This window comes from Sciurus vulgaris (genome assembly GCF_902686455.1).
Source record: "Sciurus vulgaris genome assembly, chromosome: 11".
Classification (NCBI taxonomy): Eukaryota; Metazoa; Chordata; class Mammalia; order Rodentia; family Sciuridae; genus Sciurus; species Sciurus vulgaris.
The window spans coordinates 78,623,019-78,642,339 of NC_136472.1; the positions used below are offsets into that span (position 1 = coordinate 78,623,019).

General features: G+C 34.7%; 1 pseudogene across 1 annotated transcript; it reads right to left on the reverse strand.

The window, feature by feature from the left end:
• Positions 1–15,882: 15,882 nt before the first annotated feature.
• On the reverse strand, positions 15,883–16,475 carry LOC306639886 (phosphatidylethanolamine-binding protein 1-like; annotated as a pseudogene). Its single transcript has one exon. The product of its transcript is annotated as a phosphatidylethanolamine-binding protein 1-like (transcript).
• Positions 16,476–19,321: the final 2,846 nt, after the last annotated feature.

Consider the following 19,321-nt stretch of genomic DNA (forward strand, 5'->3'; position numbering starts at 1 on the left):
TTTCCTTCTTTAAGACTGAATATTTCAATTATATATACACCACATTTTAAAATTTAATTCTTTCTTGATGGATGTTTGTTTCCAGATCTTGGCTATTGTGAACAGTGCTGCAATGAACATGAAAGAGTGTTGGGGGCTGTGCCATGTTGATGACGCCAGAATGGCACCTGATCACATCGGCAGCGAGGAGGTTAATTGACATAAGCACACTCAGGTGATTTATCATCCACGCACACAATGTATGTGCATGTGTTCTCGAGCACTCCTAATTGCGCCCCCTCAGAGCGTCTGGCCTAATCTTTGCGTAAGAGGCGTGGCCCTGCTCTCCGCCTCCTGGAGGTGATATAAGCGTAGGCGGAGCCAGACAGCACTACCTGCGGCAGCAGCTAGAGGGAAGCAGCAAAACACACGCAGCAGCAGCCAGAAGAAAGGAAGTGGCTAGCCAATAGAAGCAGCGAGTAGGGGCAGAGGCGGAAGGCAGATTGCAGAACGGAGAACTGAGACGTATCACTAAAGCACCTTAGGTAGACACACCCTTAGTTCACAGGATGCAGGACGCACCAGTAAGAAGAAGCAGACCTTAAGTGAGGCGTAGCAAGTCTCTCTTCCTCTAAGCTCTAAGCAAAGCCTGTCCTTCTCTCAAAGTCTCTCTTAAGCAAAGTCTCTCTCTCTCTCCTCTCAAAGCAAGTAAACCTCATTTCCTCTATCCTCTATAAACAAGCAAGAAAGCAGTGCACTAAAGAGAAAGATAGAAGTGCCTCAGTTTCCACTCCACCACCCATAAGACCCATGCAAGTTGTTGCTGCAAGCGGTGACAAATGTCCACAGATTTTGTACCGCAAAGAGCCAGCAACAGAAGAGCTAATAGTTCTGTGAGATCCTAATTTCAATAGTTTTGGGGAAATATTCATCCAGAAATGGGATTGTTTGATCATGTGGTAATTCTATTTTCAATATTTTTGAGGTACCTCCAAATTAAGGTATAGAGTCCATCATTTGCATTCCCACCATGTAAAAGGATTTCAATTTCTCTTCATTCTTACAACACTTACTTTTTTTGAAAAATTTCATAATAGTCATCTTAGCAAGTGAAAGATGATATGTTATTTTAATAGTAGTCATAGAAAGTGAAAAGTGATTTCTCATTTTGGTTTTCATTTTCATTTTCCTGATGATTAATAACTGCATTTTTTATGTACATATTGGCCATTTATATATCTTCTTTTGAGAAATGTGTATTGCTTAGCCCATTTTTTTCCACTGTGTTAATAATTATTGCCAAGTGTGTTTGCCATCAAATTGTAGTTCTTTCTTACATTTTTTGGATATTAACCACTTATTAGGTACAAGTTTTACAATTATTTTCTCCCATTCTGTGAAAGGCCCTTTCACTCTGTCGTCTCCCATGCTGTGCAGTAGGGTTATATAAGGCCACTTGTCTGTTTTTGCTTTTGTTTCCTGGGACTTACGTGTCATTCATAAAATTGTTGCCAAGATCAAAATGTTATTAAGCGGCTCAAAAAGTATATTTGTATTAGTGCGTTATAGTTACACATAATAGTGGGGTTCATTTAGGCATAATCATACATACATAGAATATAATTATCTGCATTTCAGTTCCAATTACTTCCACTTCCCCTTCCCTCCTCTCTCCCCTGAAACCTTTCTTCTAACTCTCCTGGTACTCTTCATTTATTGTTTGTTTTAAATTGGTGCTTTATAGATATACATAAAAATAAATTGTCTGCTAGATATTCATACGTATACACAGCATAAATGTGAGTTTTCTTCTGCAGTGCTTCACATCCCCCCTCCCCCTTGCCTCCTCTTGATTTCCTTCCACCCCTGGACTGATCTACCTTCTTGTTTCATGGGATGCTCCCCTTTTTAAAATTTTCTTAGGTTTTCTTCCAGAGGTTTTACAGTTTCAGGTCTTCCATTGAGTTCATTCTGTATATAGTGTAGGGTAACAAAATCATCATCCTTTTGCATGTGTCTATCCAGTTAAGGATAAAAGCAATGTAAAAATGATATAGATAGCAGTCCAATATGCTTGAAACAAGAACTATATTGTATAATATATTGCAAGAACATTATATGCAAATAAACTCGGTAAAATATTTTCCTAAAAAATGACAAACCACTGTAGGAAAATCTATAGAAAACCCATGTCTCATCCATTATTGTATCACTATAATTAAAAAGAGTAACAACATAGATAGATTTGTCCCTGTATAAAAACATGTATAAAATGCAAAGAAACGTTTGAACAATGGAAGAGAACACAAATGAGCAATTCACACAAGATGCAATGGTATAAATATGAAAAACTTTAAATTCCCTAAAATGCAAATAAATGCAAATAAAATAAGCAGTTATCTGTAATTATAATTTTATTCTCAGAACAAAAATAGTTCAAATAGTGCTAGAGAAATAATGTGACATAAATTCTTAGGAATTATAGGTTGCCTAGGTTATAGGTTGTCTTAAAATCATTAAATGTCTGGAGCAGTTTGGAATATTCCTTTGAAATTTAGAAATCATTGTATATCCAACCAAAACATTCTTCACAATAGCAAAAATAGAGCCCAAACTAGAACTAAGACAATATGAAAAAGGCCATGTATTTATTATATATATATATGCACATTTATGATAGTCTTATCAAAAGGATGTTATATAATCAATAAAATATTTTAAGTAGTCTTATATAACCATGGGATTCATAAAAATGTTATGACATTATCTTACAACGTTCCTTGGAATAGACAATTTTTCACTGCAACATTGTATAGAAACATAATATGTAATTTAAAAATGGTTATGGTTTGGATGCAAGGCGTCCCCCGAAAATTCATGTGTGAGTTCATGCAAGCAGGTTCAGAGGGGAAGTAATTGGGTTGTAGGGTCTTAAGCTAATCAGTGATTTAATCTCCTGATAGGGATTAACTGAGTGATAACTGGAGTGGTAGGGTGTGGCTGGAGGAGGTGGGAATTGGGGCATGACTTTGGGGTATATATTTGTGTCTGGTCAGTGAAGACCTCTCTCTGCTCTCTGATCATCATGTGATCCACTTCCTTCTGCCACACTCCTCTGCCATGATGTTCTGCCTCACCTCAAGTCCCTAGGAATGAAGTTGTTGGCCTTCTATGGACTAAGACCTCTGAAACCATGAGCTCTCAAATAAACTCTTCCTCCTCTACAGTTGTGCTTTTTGGGTCCTTTAGTCACAGCAGAAAATAACAGTTGTATGCTCTTTTTTTTTTTTTTTGTTCAGTGTTAGTAGTGTTTTATTTTTTGTACTTCACTATTTTATGTATGGTCCACATGTTATTTCATTTTTAAAATGTTTTATTTGTTCTTTTTAGATATACATAGATAGTAGAATATATTTTGACATATTATACATACATGGAGTATAACTTCCATACTTTTGGCTGTACAAAATGTGGAGTTTCACTGGTAGTATATTCATATATGAACACAGAAAAGTTATGTACAATTCATTCTACTGTCTTTCTTATTTCCATCCCCCCTCCCTTCCCTTCATTCCCCTTTGTGTAATCCAATTAACTTCTATTCTTCCCTCTCCACTGCCTTGTTTTGTGTTAGCATATGCAAATCAGTGAGAACATTCAACCTTTGGTTTTTTTTGGAATTGTCTTATTTCACTTAGCATGATAGCCTCAAGATCCATCCAATTACCAGCAAAATCATTCTTTTTTATGGCTTAGCAATATTCCATTGTGTATATATACCACATTTTATTTATCCATTCATCAGGTGAAGGGTATCTAGGTTGGTTCCATAACTTAGCTATTGTGAATTGAATTGCGGTAAACAAAGATGTGGATGTGTCCCTGCAGTATGCTGATTTTAACTCTTTGGGGTATATACTAAGGAGTGGGATTACTGGATCAAATGGTGGTTCCATTCCAAGTTTTCTGAGGCAATCATACTGCTTTCCAGAGTGGTTTTGCCAATTTGCAGTCCTATCAGCAATGTATCAGTATACCTTTTCTCCCACATCCTCACTAACATTTATTGTTTCTTATATTCTTAATAAGTGCCTTTCTGACTGAAGTGAGATTAAATCTTAGAGTAATTTTGATTTGAATTTCTCTAATTGCTAGAGATGTTGAACATTTTTTTATGTATTTGTTGATTGATTGTACATCTTCTGTGAAGTGTCTGTTCAGGTTCTTAGCCCATTTATTGATTGGGTTATTTGTTTTTGTTTTTGTTTTTTGTTGTTTTGTTTTGTTTTTGTCTTTTTTGGTGCTAAGTTTTTTGAATTTTTTATTATATCATGGAGATTAATGCTTTATCTGAGGTACAGGTGGCAAAGATTTTCCACCCCATTCTTTAGGTTCTCTCTTCATGTTCTTGATTGTTTCTTTCACTGGGAAGAAGATTTTTAGTTTGATACCATCCCATTTATTAATTCTTGATTTTACTTCTTGAGTTTTACAAGTCTTGTTGAGGAAGTTGGTTTCTAAACTGACATGACGGAAAGTTGGGCCAACATTTTCTTCTACTAAGTGCAGGGTCTCTGGTCTAATGCCTAGGTCCTCCATCCACTTTGAGTTGAGTTTTATGCAGAGTGAGAGATTAGGGGTTCAGTTTTATTTTCCTGCATATGGATTTCCAGTTTTTCCAGCACATTTGTTGAAGAGGCTATCTTTCCTTCAATGTATATTTACAGTGTCTTTGTCTAGTATGAGGGAACTGTATTTCTGTGGGTTTGTCTCTGTGACTTCTATTTTGTTCCTTTGCTCTTCATGTTTGTTTTGATGCCAATATCATGCCATTTTTGTTACTATAGCTCTGTAGTATAATTTAAGGCCTGGTATTGTGATGCCTCCTTCACTTTTCTTGTTAAGGATTGCTTTTGCTGTTCTGGTTCTCTATTTACTGTTAATATTTGTACATTTTTTATCATAAAGCCATACAATAATATTAATGAGATATTTTGATGAATTCAGGAATGATAATGGTGTATGTGATTTCATTAACTTCCACATCAACATGATTTTTATTTTGGTTAAAATGTATTCCAATTTTTACCAGAATTGTGATTGCTACAAACGTTTAATGAAATAATTAATCTTGTAAACTTTACATGTAATTGAATTACTATTATTCCAAAACTTGAATGGGACTTTAAAGTGGAAATGCTATGACTATTTTATTTAATTATAGATACTAAAATTAGAAAGAAATGACCAAAATTTATATCTTGAAACTGAAAAATATGATAAAATCATATCAGATATTGTACATTACTCATTGTAAAACTACATATTACACTCTAAAAAAGTAAGTTCCTTGTCCCAAATCTGAACTTACTTGTGGAGGCAGTGAAGAGTTACTACAATAACAACATTGATTTTTTTCAACAGTATGTAAAGGAACATATATAGGTTTTATTTAATTAAAATATGCACACATATCTTCAAAATTTCTGATTAATTGTGCTTTTAAAAGAATATCAAATGTATATTGAAAATATAAAAAAATTTCCAAGGTCTTTTCAAAAGCTTTTCTGATCCATTTGTATATAGTGGTGTCTTTATTTATAGTTTTAAAAATAGAAAACATATTTCAAAAAAAATTTTAATTAGTTTCCCTGAGGTATTTCCACAAAATGTTGCTATATAGAATAGTTATAGTTCTGCAGAATACACTGCTACAATTTTAAAAATAGATATAAATACTATTTCTATATTGTTATAGAAATTAAAAGAGCAAAACACCACAATATTGGCAATTATTAAAAATATATTAATGATATTATGAAAATTTGTATTTCTATTTTGTTTTATTTTTTAATTTTATTATGAAGATTCTCTTATTACTAATATTCAGTATAATAATATATCATATTTTCTTTTCAAAAATATTTTTCTTTTCATTTTATACATGGACCACTACATAATTTTTCATTTCTTTTGTTTCCTATATTAGTTTTTTTAAGATATACATAACATTAATATTCATTTTGACATAATTATTAAATAATGGAATATAATTTCCTCCAATTCAGTCCTCAGTACTTCCTCTTTCCCTCTCCTCTTCCTTCCCTGTTCCTTTTCCTCTACTCTATTGTTCTTTCTGCTATTTACTTAGTTTTTTTTTTTAATTAGTGCATTGAAAATAAACAAAGTTGAGATTCACTGTGGCATATGGAATCCATCTAATTATCATGTTTTTATATATTCTTTGATTCACTTACCAAGTACTTTTTTGGACCCACTACATGCCAAAGACAAAAGTATCACTAAATAAGTCTTTTTGTCCAGACCTTAGGGCAAGGACATAATTTTGCAGCATATTACTGATGAGATTTATTTTCTATATTTCTATAGTCAACAAAAGCTCAAAAGTATTTTCCAGAGAAACTCATCTACTCAATTGAATCCTCCCCTAAGGGAGAGAAAGATATGTATGATGTTTATGTGTGCATGCATGTGTGCATGAGTATGAATCACATTGTATTTATTAAAATCCTCCTACTTTCTTGGTATAAGATTTGGACATATATTTTAAGTGACAGACTCCAGTTTCAAATGTCCTAACTCATTTATTATTGTTTCTGCTTTTAATTTACTAAATGCTAAATAATACTGAATATATTAAACAATTGATGTTTTTGTCAAAGCAGTAGAATTGTTTGATCTTTTAAAAGGAAATGATAGTATCATATTTCCACATAGGCAAAAATGTGATTTTTTTCCCCCAAAATGCAAAGATAAAGTAAGCGAAATTTGTGTTAGAAGTCATGCATAAAATATGTATACTCTACTAGGGCCAAAATGTTTTTGAATGCAGAAGCATAATTGGTAAAAGGTTGTAATGAAGGAAAATTTGAAACATAAGAGAAAACATCTTTGAATATTCTTGCTTGATATTTATTGGCCAAACCATGAAATATTTTTATCTGTTTATTTTTAATCTATTAAAAAACTTTTTGATACAAACACAGTCTCAAGTCTTTCATTCCAACACTTTTTAATATGTCTCTAGATGCACTGTCACAGATGAACATAAGAATGAACTCTAGAACTAATTCTGAAAAATATATACCAAAAGATATTAGTGAGCTGCATCTATAGAATAATTTGTCATGCACTGAAACTCTAAGGCACTATTTTGTCCCCAAAAGCACAATGTATGTATTCCTCTTTTTCTCTGTATGTATTAATTCCAGCTTTGAAACTTACAAGGATATCATAAAATTCAGATTCTTTTTACACCCATGTACAATGTATGCATATGCATATGTGCTACATTTCTTTGAGTCCTATTTGTAACTTTTTTCAGCAGGCACCTAATCTTCACCTGATAAATATCATTTACTGGTAAAAGTCTAGCTCCTTCATAATAAAGTAATAATAATGTAACATTAATTTCATTTATTTCTGTAGGTGGTAATGACATTACAGATAACATGTTTTAAAACCAAATAATTTTCTATTTTTGATAAATTTATTTCCAATATTTTGGTTCCTTGGATTCATTCTATTTTTTTCATATACAAAACATGAATATCAGTGATAGGACTGATTAAAAGGGTTTGACTCATTTGCTGTCAGAAAAAAAAAATGATTTAAACAAAGTAAAAAGGAATGGCTACTTTATTGGAGTAGTTGAAGCAGAATTTCAGAGTGCAGTGAGGACGTGGCAGAAATGTTCGGGGGCATGAAAGCACACTGTAGGCTTCTAAGGAAGGGAACTAAGCACACAGCATCTATCGCCCCGTCTCTCGGGATCAACCTTGAACCAAAAAGCACTTTGCATGGCAGAGAAATGGTAACAAGGAAACCACCCTAGCAGTCTCCATCAACTCCATGCACACCTCAAATATTTGATGCTGAAGAAGTCTACAGCTCACACAGATCCTAAGTCCAGGTTTGGGAGCTAAATGGTTACCATACTGCTCCATTGCCCCAGAGAAAGAACCCAGGCTTTATTGTACCATCCATCTCCTAGACTCTTGCAGTATATTGTCATATTGAGATGCTACTACCTTGGTGTTCTGTGAAGTAATAGGAAAGATGCTCAGTTGATCCATGCCTGAGAACCAGGAGGTGGCCCTGTCACTTATATTCCTAGGAGTCAACTAGGCATCCTTCCCTGACCAGCTACCAATTCCTCAGAAAACAAAGAGAAAGTTCTGCCCTCATTTCATCCCAGGAAAGTAGCCTGAAAGCCCAACCCATCCTCCTGTAGAAACTGCCATCAAGCCCTTCCCGAAAACTTGGCATATAAATGACCTAGGACAAAGACAGGCAACTCATTCCACCCATCTTTAGTCCCAGGACGCATCTGAGTAAACTGCCTTGAGTAGGCACGCTCTTCCAAGTTCATATAGGAATCTTTGTAGACCTCAATCCCTAAAAGGTATTCTGTTTTTGCTACTGAGCACATAATACCACATTTGTATGGCTCTACCAGACTAGACCTGTATTGCAAGACCCATAAAAAGTGATAGGTGACTCAAATATGCAGAGGACTGCACCACAACCAGAAACACTTAAAAATTGTCCATTGTCTAAGAGAATTGCATTTTAATTGGAGAGCAATCCTATAAACCCATGCAGCCTAGGCCGTTGAGATGCTCAAAGGCATTGCCAATATTGTTCAGCTCATGAAACTACATCAACACTATATCATCACACACACCTGGAACCAAAGCCTACAAAATTTATCAACTGAAAGTCTAAGATACATTACCAGGTGTATGGCTTGGATATGAGTTGTCTCCCAATATTTCATGTGTGAGACAATGCAGGAATGTTCAGAGGTGAAATATCTAGATCATAAGACCTATAACCTAATCAGTGGATGAATCACTTTACTGTATTAATGACTTTAACAGATTAATGGGTGCTAACGATAGGCAGGTAGGGAGTGATTGGAGGAAGTCAGTCACTTAGGGCATGCCCTTTGGGATTATGTTATTCCTGGCTCTTTGTACTCAATATCTCTGTGCTTCCTGGAAGTCATGAAATAAGCCGCTTTCTTCCACCATGACTGTTTTAGTCACCTTTGTGTCACTGTGACAAAAAGCCCTGACAAGAACAACTGGGAGAAGGAAAAGTTTTTATGGGCTCACAGTTTCAGAGGTTCAGTCCATGGTTAGACAACCTCAAAACTCCAGACCCAAGATGGGCAGGATATCATGGCAGAAGAGCATGGCAGAGGAAAAATACTCAGAAAATGACAAGCAGAAAAGAGATTGAGAGAGAGAAAGAGAGGGTGAGTGTGTGTTTCACTCACTAGGGACAAAATATAAACCCCAAAGACACACCCCCAGTGACCTGTTTCCTCAACCCCACCCTACTTGCCTACAATTACAAAATGCTTATTCCATATGAGTGATTACTTATTAAATAACAGCTCTCATAATTTAATCATTTTGCTTCCAAAACCAAGAAAAAACTCAGGGAATTCATTACCAACAGACCAACTGTAGAGAAAATGCTTAAGGAGTCCTGAATTAGAAGTAATAGTATGATAGTTGTCATTATGAAAACACACAAAAGTACAAAATGCACTAATGCAGCAGATACATAAAATAAGAGGAGAATCAAACCTTATCAATATAGAATACCACCAAGACAAATAAAATAGGAAGAAAGGAATAAATGAATTATAAAACAACCAGAAATAAAGTTAACAAAATAACAGAAGTACATCTTTACTTAACAACAACAATCCTGAATATAAATGTACTAAATTCACTAATTCAAAGATTTAGACTGGCTAGCTGGGCATGGTGGTACATATCCATAATCCCAGTGATTTGGGAGGCTGTGGCAGGAGGGTTAAAAGTTCAAGATCAGTCTTGGCAATTTAAACAAGACACTATCTCAAAGTAAAAATATAAAGGACTGTGGGTGTGGCTAGAGCACCCCTGGGTTATATCCGTTGTACCACCAAAAAAATAGACTGGCTAAATGATAGACCCAATGGTGTTTTATCTTCAAGGAACGTATTCACCCATAAAGAAATACATAGACTGAAAGGAAAAGGATGGGAAAGATATAACATGTAAATGGAAACCCTAAGCAAGCAGGAATTACTTATCAGATCATAGTAGTATCATACCAGATAAAAAGAACTTCTAGTTAAAAACTGTGCAAAGAGACAAAGAAGGTTGCTATATGATGATTAAGTGTTCAATTAAACAAGACACAGCAATAACTATACACATATATGCACCTAAAACTGTAGCATACAACTACATAAAATGAACATTATTAGATTTAAAGGGAAATATGGACTTCAGTAAAATTTTGGAGTGGGAGAACTTCTACATTACTCTTTTACTGATGCACAGATCATCCAGCCCCCCCCCCAAATCAACGAAGAGCAGAACTAAATTATAATAAATACCAAATGGTACTAATGAATGTTTACAGAGCAGTTCACCCAATAGTTGCAAAAGTTACGTTCTTTTTAACACCTCATGGAACATTCTCCAGTATAGACCATACATTAAGGCACAAAATGAGTGAAACATATTCTGAAAAGTTGAAATTACAGCACTTAATCTTCTCTTCCCACAATGGAAAACTGACTAGAAATCAACAAGACAAACTCTAGAAGTTGTATAAATACATGGAAATTAACTGCCATGCTCTTAAAGGACTAATGGGTCAATGAAGAAACAAAAAATGAAAATTTAAAATGTTCTTGAAACAAACAAAAATGCAATAACATCATATAAAAACCTCTGAGATACAACAAAAGCAGTAATAAAAAGTAAGTTGATAAAGTAATAATGCATGTCAAAAAGTAAAAGGAGGAACTTGAGATAAAACACAATGGTAGAATGCTTGCCTAGTGTGCAAGGAGCCCTGAGTTTGATACCCAGTACCATCAAAAAATATATATCATATATTTATTATATATATTTAACATACATCACATATATATCATAGATATATACTGATTGAGATATTTCAAATAACCTCATGATGCAATTTAAGGAAGTAAAAAAAAATAAATAAATAAACACAAAATAGATGGAAGGAAAGAAATAGCAAAGATCAGAGCAGAAATAAATGGAGACCAAATAAAGTAAAGAAAAAAAGAAAGAATTAATTGTTCTAAAACTATATAGTTGGGGAGATCCAAGATGGCAGAATAGAGGAAGCCACATTCCTGGCTGCTCCGTGGCATGAAACCAAGAAAGCAAAAAGGCAGCTTCTCCACAAGGTGAGTGAACAAATTTTAAAAAGGAGGGAGAGACTTTACTGGAAACTAAAATTGGACTTTCAAAGCAGACCGAGGGCACAGGACATTGAATATGATAAAATAAGGAAAATATTCCCAGTGACCCAGCTGCTGCCACAGCCAGGTGGAAGCCCCAGTCAGAGAGGTGCCTCCATGAGCATAGTGGAGGGATAAGGGAATTAAAGGAATCCACATTTTTGGGAGGCCCAAGGTGTGTCTGGGTATGGAGGGTTTAGGACCAAGGTTGTTGCCCAACAGACCTGGAGGATGTGCTGCATATCTGAGTGTGGGGAAAGAAGCCACCATCTTTCCAGGCAGTGTGCAGAGGACAAAGGAAGGAACACTTTTGTAGCTGTGCCTTAGGAGCTGGCAACTGAGGAAGCCAACTGCTGGCAAACCCAAATTTGACCCATAATGCATGTCCAGTAAACACACACTGCATAACATAGAATGTGCTTAGGGAATCAGAAGAAAATAAAAAATGGAGAGAGGTTTACACGGGGAACAATGGATCAAGGAAACCCAGCAGGCTCTATCCCTCTCCCTCCAATTGGACTGCATGCAGGGAAGGCTGATAGAGACACATCTGGCCAGGAATTCACAAGAGTAGGGGCAGGAGAGATTGGAGACTGAACCCAAGACCATGAAATGTGGGCTCTCAAAGTGATCTAGGGAACTAAGGATTGGCTCCCCCAACATACAAGAGGAAACCATGGGAGATCCCCAGGGTAAAATCTTCCATGTAGACCAGCAAATACTGGGTGCTGGAGGTATGGTGATTTAAAATATCCAGACCAAGTGGTACTCAGCAAAGAGCCTGGAGCCCACCTAAACCGAAACCATGCCTCCAGGAAGTCCACCTACCAGATTGCCTCTCTCACTCCACCAATCCAGAGGCTAGAACATCTGGGTCCAGATGTCCCCACCTGAAACTGCTGGGAGGAGAAACTGAGACTCTTTTGAATTCCAACGGAAAGAATTCTTTAACTTTTCTTCAAGATTTGTTTTCAATTCTTTTTCACTGTTTCATTGTGACCTTAATGGTACATGAACATTTACACAATTTCCTTTTTTTTCTCATCTCTAGCATTTCTGAAGCCAGTTATTTTACATAGATTAGTTTGTTGTGAACTAGGATGCTTGATTAATATATCTTAGTTCTGTTTTATATCATTTTGTTTTTAATTTTTTTAAATTTTTGCTTTATATATGTATATTTTTTCCTACGTTTCCCTTGATTCTTTCTTTTCTTCTGTTAACAGTCTCTATTATTCTTTCTTTTATTCTTCCTTTAATCTTTTACTTCTGTACTCTTCTCCTTCCTCATAATTGTCACATCCTATATCACTTCTGTTCTCTCCCTGTCCACCATCTGAAAATGCAAACCCTTTTGCAAACTTGCTATTTTTATTATAGGCAATAACTGATCATATCATTTCTGTTTATTATGATAATTAGTATTATAAATGTCATAATAGGAATTATTTGGTTTAATAGTGCATATTGTTTGCATTGGCTGTTTGTCTTCACCCTAAACAGTGAGGTACTGGAAGCCTTCAGGGACGCTGCACTGTAAGTCCACAGGGTACAAACTCTACTGCCTCAGATCCAGACTGTTAAATGGATAGACACACAAGCAACATGAAAAAGCAAGGGAATAAATCACTCCAAGCAAACCAAGATACTCCAATAACGGACACCATCATCACCACAGTGGAAGAAATGTCAGATAAGGAGTTTAGAATGTACATAGTTAAACTGATCTGCTAAGTAAAGGATGATGTAAGACAGCAAGTACAAGAAAAAATCACTTCAATAAAGAGATAGAGATTCTGGGAGAAAAAAAATCCTTGAAAATCAGGAAATAATAAACCAAATTAAAAATTCATTAGAAAGCATTACCAACTAGACCACCTGGAAGACAGAACCTCAGGCAATGAAGACAAAATATATAATCTTGAAAATAGAGTTGACCATGGAGAGAAGTTGTTAAGAAACCATGAACAGAACTTCCAAGAATTATGGGATAACATGAAAAAAAAATTTAAGATTTATTGGGATAGATGAAGGTGTAGAGATACAAACCAAAGGGATATAAATCATTTCAATAAAATATTACCAGAAAATTTCTCAAATCTAAAGAATGAAATAGGACCTAAAATGTGCAAAAGTACAGCAGACCCTCATCAAGTCACATTATAATGAAAATGCCCACCATACAGAATAAGGATAGAATTTTAAAGGCTATGAGAGAGAACTATCAGATTACATATAATGGGAAACCAATACAGATCTCAGCTGATTTCTCAACCCAGACTCTCAAAGCTAGGAAGTACTGGAATAACATATACCAAACTCTGAAAGAAAATGGGTGTCAACCAAGAATCCTATATCTATCAAAATTAAGCTTCAGAATTGAAGGTGAAATAAAAACCTTCTATGATGATCAAAAATTAAAGGAATTTTCAACCAGAAAGTCAGCCATTCATATTTTTATTTTGAGATAGATGTTTACAATATTGGTAAGGTATAGATATGATTATATAACTTAGTATATATGAAAATTTATGGGTAGAATTTTGGTTGCCATAGGGTATATGTGTGTGTATATATATATCTATATATATGAATGTATATATATGTTTATAAACATACAGAATATTTATGTGAAAATATATATGAATATTCAAAGAAATATTTATAATTTTTGTTTAAAAGGCTCATGATTATGGGTAAAGTTAGATTTAATTCTGAGTTACAACTTTGGTTTAGGGAACAGGTTACCTTTGGAGCACATATATCAATATAATTAAATATAAATATGAATATAGAGGTAATATTATATATCAAAATTTATGTACATACTTTTATCTATGGATATTTTTAAGGTAAACAATATTGTTATATAATGTGTAAAATCTGGGCTATGCCTTGGAAATAAGTATATATAAAAATATCTATGGGTTTTTCTGTGAATGTATGAATTTATATCCCCAAATACATAGGTATATTCATGTAAAATGTTATGGTTTATATGTATAAAGGTTTCTCTGAAGTTTATTTTTAGGTACAGGACTAATGTAGAAAAATAGGGTTAATTTAGGGATTGAATCTTTTTCACCATATATAGAATTACAAATATGAATATATATGTAAAAATATACATTGAAATATTTAAATGGTATAAATTTGCATATTATTATTTTTCTTTTGAGATGGATGTTTATAATTTGTTTTAGTTAGAGTTTGTGATTATGTAACTGAATATATATGAAAATGCATGAGGAGGAATTTGGTTGCCATTAGGGTATGTTCTCATATATATATATATGTGTATATATATATATATATATGAATGTATGTAAACATATATAGGAATATATATGTGAAAATATATATGGATATGGAAAGTAAAAAATAAAATAAAGGGTCTGAATTTAAAAGAGATGAAAGAAAGCTATGGGTATGGAAATATTTTAGTATGGAAAATTAGAAGATAAAAGAAATGTTTCTTGATGAGAAAGTATTTTGTCTTGTGAAGTAATATTCTTGGGCTAAAGTCCAAGGTGAAAGAAGACAAAACTAAGGATTTAAGTTTGTGAATGTCTAAGGAAGTCACAGGTTTGTGGAAGGTAAATCTCAAAAAGTTTGTGTTTGTGATAAAATTGACTATAATTGGCACAAAGTTATTTGAATATTAATGTACTAATATGAAACAAAATCTAAAACATTGATCTGCTCTTATCTGTAGACAATTTTCTTGTATTTGTTAGGATTTATTATTTGGGGAAACTAAGTCTTATCAGAATTATGGTTTGTACTTGTTTTAAAGTCTTAAATGATTGTTTTGTAACTGATTTAACAAACTGTTATTTGGATTATAACAATATTGTTGACACCCAAAATATAAGTGACTAGGTAAATGTATGTATGCATCTGAGAACTCTCTGTTTTTTTCTTGATTATCCAATGTTTTTGGTTTTATTCAACAATAAGCAAACAGCAGAATTAACACAACACTAAGCAACTCTGGATTGTTCTTCATCAATGATGTGTAATTGGTTCGGCAGGTTTAAGGACCCCAAACAGTCCATGGCTCAGCACTGCTGCCCACCTAGAGGACCAGGCCTCACCAGCAGCAAAACTATCTTCCCTCTTGTTTATCCAGCTTTGTTCTTCAAAACATCTAGAGCAGAATGCTCACACCTACTACACTATCTGAGCCCATGCTGGAGGGCAGCTGAGATGCTAGTCTCTGTCTTAGAGACAGCACTGCAAATAAACATACCAGAAGATGTCATTGTGCACAATTCTGAACTCAGGATCACAAAGGTAAAGACAGCAAATCCTTCTCCTTTTTTAAACTTCCCTTAAAGATTGATACTGTGCTCTGTTCCTATAATATTTTTACCTGGATTTCTACTTTAAATTCTGGGTTGCTATTCTTTTATTAACAATGCAATGACCCCATGGAAGTACCAAAATATCCCCCAACACGGAGTTCAAATTAGTTCAAAACACAAACTGGGATGTGTGACTATCTAAAATCATAAAAAACAAGCAACAGGAAAAGCCACATTAAACTGCCATCTGAAAGCTAAGACCTCACCTGGGTTGAGACGAGAGCTCTACATGCATCACTGAATGAGAGAACACTGCTCAGATCTCCCCTGCATCTCAGACAGCTGCTCATACGCCTGGGCACACAGTCATCCCATTCAGCCTGGTAACATGTACCAGCCATGGGGAACCCGAGCTTGTACTTCTTGAGGAAGGTCGCCACCTTGAATTTGCCACAATTATCTCCAGATCGGTTGCTGAGAAGGGGTTCATCCACTTCAGCAGCTTGTCCTGTTCACAGACCAGCCAGACATGGCGGTGGAGGCCTGTGCCACGGGCAGGCCCAGAGCCCACATAATTGGAGAGGACCTTACCACTGCTGATGTAGTTGCCCTTCATGGTGACCACCAGAAAATGGTGCCATTCCCAGTATTTGAAGATTGCCTGCTAGGAGCATCCAGGTCTGTCAAGACCAAGGTGTAAAGTTTATCTGTATCAAGACCATCCCATGAAATGCTGGTGGGTTTGTTCTTCACCTGGGTTCACCAGGTGAACCAGGTCTTTTGACTAGATCATTCACCTCTGCCCCAGCGTAGGTGACCCACAGTGGGTGCTCCTCTACCTCCTGTAGGCTCAATGGCCCATTCTACTTGCCGAGGTCTGCCGTCATGGAGAGGCAGAGCAGATGGTTCAGCAGTGTGGGAGGCCACCAGCAGACACAGGGAACCAACTTGGAGCGGTCTGCGAACTGTTTAGTCTACATGGGCCCAACGACCATGGGTAAGAACTCTTTCTAAGACTTATCTAGGTCTTATATAAAAGTCTATAAAATGAAAGTTTATGTAAGTTTACTGGTAAGACATCCAATAAGTGCTCTCTTTTATGCATTGTATCTGACATAGAAGGACCACACTGTCATTTGAAGACCTGTCATATCTGTTTGCTTTGGATGACTTAGCAAAGAAACTTAGCAAAATTTCAGATGATTAACACTCTTTGCTAAATGCATAAGAGATTTAAGGCTATCCTTTGACTTTTGCTAACCCATGCAAACATGTGATTATTATTACTGTACATTCTAAATTCTAAATTGTATTTTTAAAGTTAAAATAAAATAAGAAAAAAATAAAATTGACAGACCTTTAAATAAACAAACCAAGATTCAAAGTAGAGAGGACACAAATATAAAATTAGAAATATTATAACCAATATACTAGAAATACAAATGATCATCAGAAAGTGTTACAAAATATTATGTAAACAATTTGAAAACATAGAAGAATAGCTAAACTTCTAACCACATATATCCTATCAAAATTGAATTATAAGGGTCTGAGGTGATGGCTCATTAGTAGAGCACTTGCCTAGCATGTGAGGCACTGGGTTCAATCCTCAGCACCACATAAAAATAAATAAATAAATAAAGTTATTGTGTCCATCTACAATTAAAAAATAATAAAACAGTTGAACCATAAGAGCGTAGAAAACCAGAACAGACAGAAAATGAGCAATGAGATTAAATTAGTAATAAAATGTCTCCCAGCAAAGAGAAGCTCAAGATTATGGCTTCACTGCTTAATGCAACCAAACTTTTTAAAAGAACTGAACTGAGCTGCTATAAACAATTGATGTGACTGTGTTACTGTAGTATGCTAATTTTAAGTCCTTTGGGTATAAACAGAGGAGTGGAATAACTGGGTCAAAAGGTGTGTCCATTCCAAGTTTTCTGAGGAATCTCCACACTGCTTTCCAGAGTGGCTGCACCAATTTGCAACTCCACCAGCAATGTGTAAGTGTGCCTTTTTCCCCACATCCACGCCAACAGCTATTATTGCTTGTGTTCTTAATAATGGCCATTCTAATTGGAGTAAGATAAAATCTTAGAGTTGTTTTGATTTGTATTTCTCTAATTACTAGGAATGTTGAACACTTTTTCATATATCATCTGTATATCTTTGTAAAGTGCTTGTCCAGTTCCTTGGCCCATTTATTGATTGGGTTTTTTGTATTTTGGTGTTAATTTTTTTAGGAAAGATGGTAGAATGAGACAGACATCATCACCCTATGTACGTGTAAGATTACATGAATGGTGTGAATCTATATCATGTACAACCATAGAAACAAAATGTTGTATCCCATTTGTGTACAGCAAATCAAAATGCAGTCTGTAAAAATAAGAAATAAAATGAACTGACATTAATTCTTGAATTATTTCAAAGATGTGAAAGGAAGGAGAACTTTTCAAACTTAATACCAGAATTACTGGGATACCAAAGTCAGAAACGAAGACATACAAAAAGAAAACTATGAAGAAATATTCCTGGTGAACATAGACTCAAAACTTCTCAATACTAGAAAACCAAATCCAACACCATAACCAAAAGATTATATATCAAGATCAAGTGAAATTTATCTCAGGGACAAAAAAATAGTTTCAACATATGGAAATCAATAAACAGTATATTATACCAACATAATAAAAGACAAAATGCTATGATCATCTTAATATAAGAAGAAAATGAATTGCATAAAATTTGTGGTAAAAATTCACAAGCAAGTTAGGTATAGAAGGTACATACCACAACATAAGGTATATACAACACAACAAAAGTGCAAATGATAAACTCACGGCCAACATTATACTGAATGGGGAAATTCTGATATTATTTCTTCTAGGTTTAGGAAAAAACAAAGATGCTCATTTTCAACATTCATATTGAAAGTCTCAGCTGGAGACATAAGGCAAAGAAAAAAGGACATTCAATCAGGAAAGAAGTAAAATTATTCATATTTGTAGATGATATTGTTTTATATTTAAAAAATGCTAGACTCCATCATAAATAATTTTAAAATTAATAATCAAATTCAGGAAATTTGTAGGATACAAAAATCAACATGTGTATATAGAATTTTTATTTACCAATCATAAACTTGCTAAGAAAGAACTAAACAATCACATTCAAGATAGTTATAAAAATAGAATACCCTTTATGATTTTGAGTTATGTATATCTAGTATTTTTACCAGAAATGAGCACTAAGTTTTGCTGGAGGCCTTTTCTGCATCTACTAAGATGACCATGTGATTTTTGTCCTTGATTCAATTTATGAGTTCCATCACAACTCAGGGTTGCTTCTACACTGAGCTACATCGCCAACCCATTCTGATTTTTTTTTTTTTTTTTTTTTTTTTTTTTTTTTTTGAGACAGGATCTTACTAAGTCGCTTCGGGACTCTCTAAGTTGATGAGGCTGGCCTTGAACTTGTGATCATCCTTCCTCAGCCTCCCAAGTAGGTGAGCCTACAGGGGTGAACCACCTCGCCCAGCTTGATCAATACACTGTGAAAGGAGATTGCATTCTTGGATCGAAACCAATTTGATCATGGTTTACGATCTTCTTAATGCTTTTGAAAGAGGATTATTAATATTTTTAAGAATTATCATATCCATTTTCATCAGGGATATTTGTCTATAGTTTTCTTAATGTGTTTTTATCAGGTTTGGAGATCAGAGTTG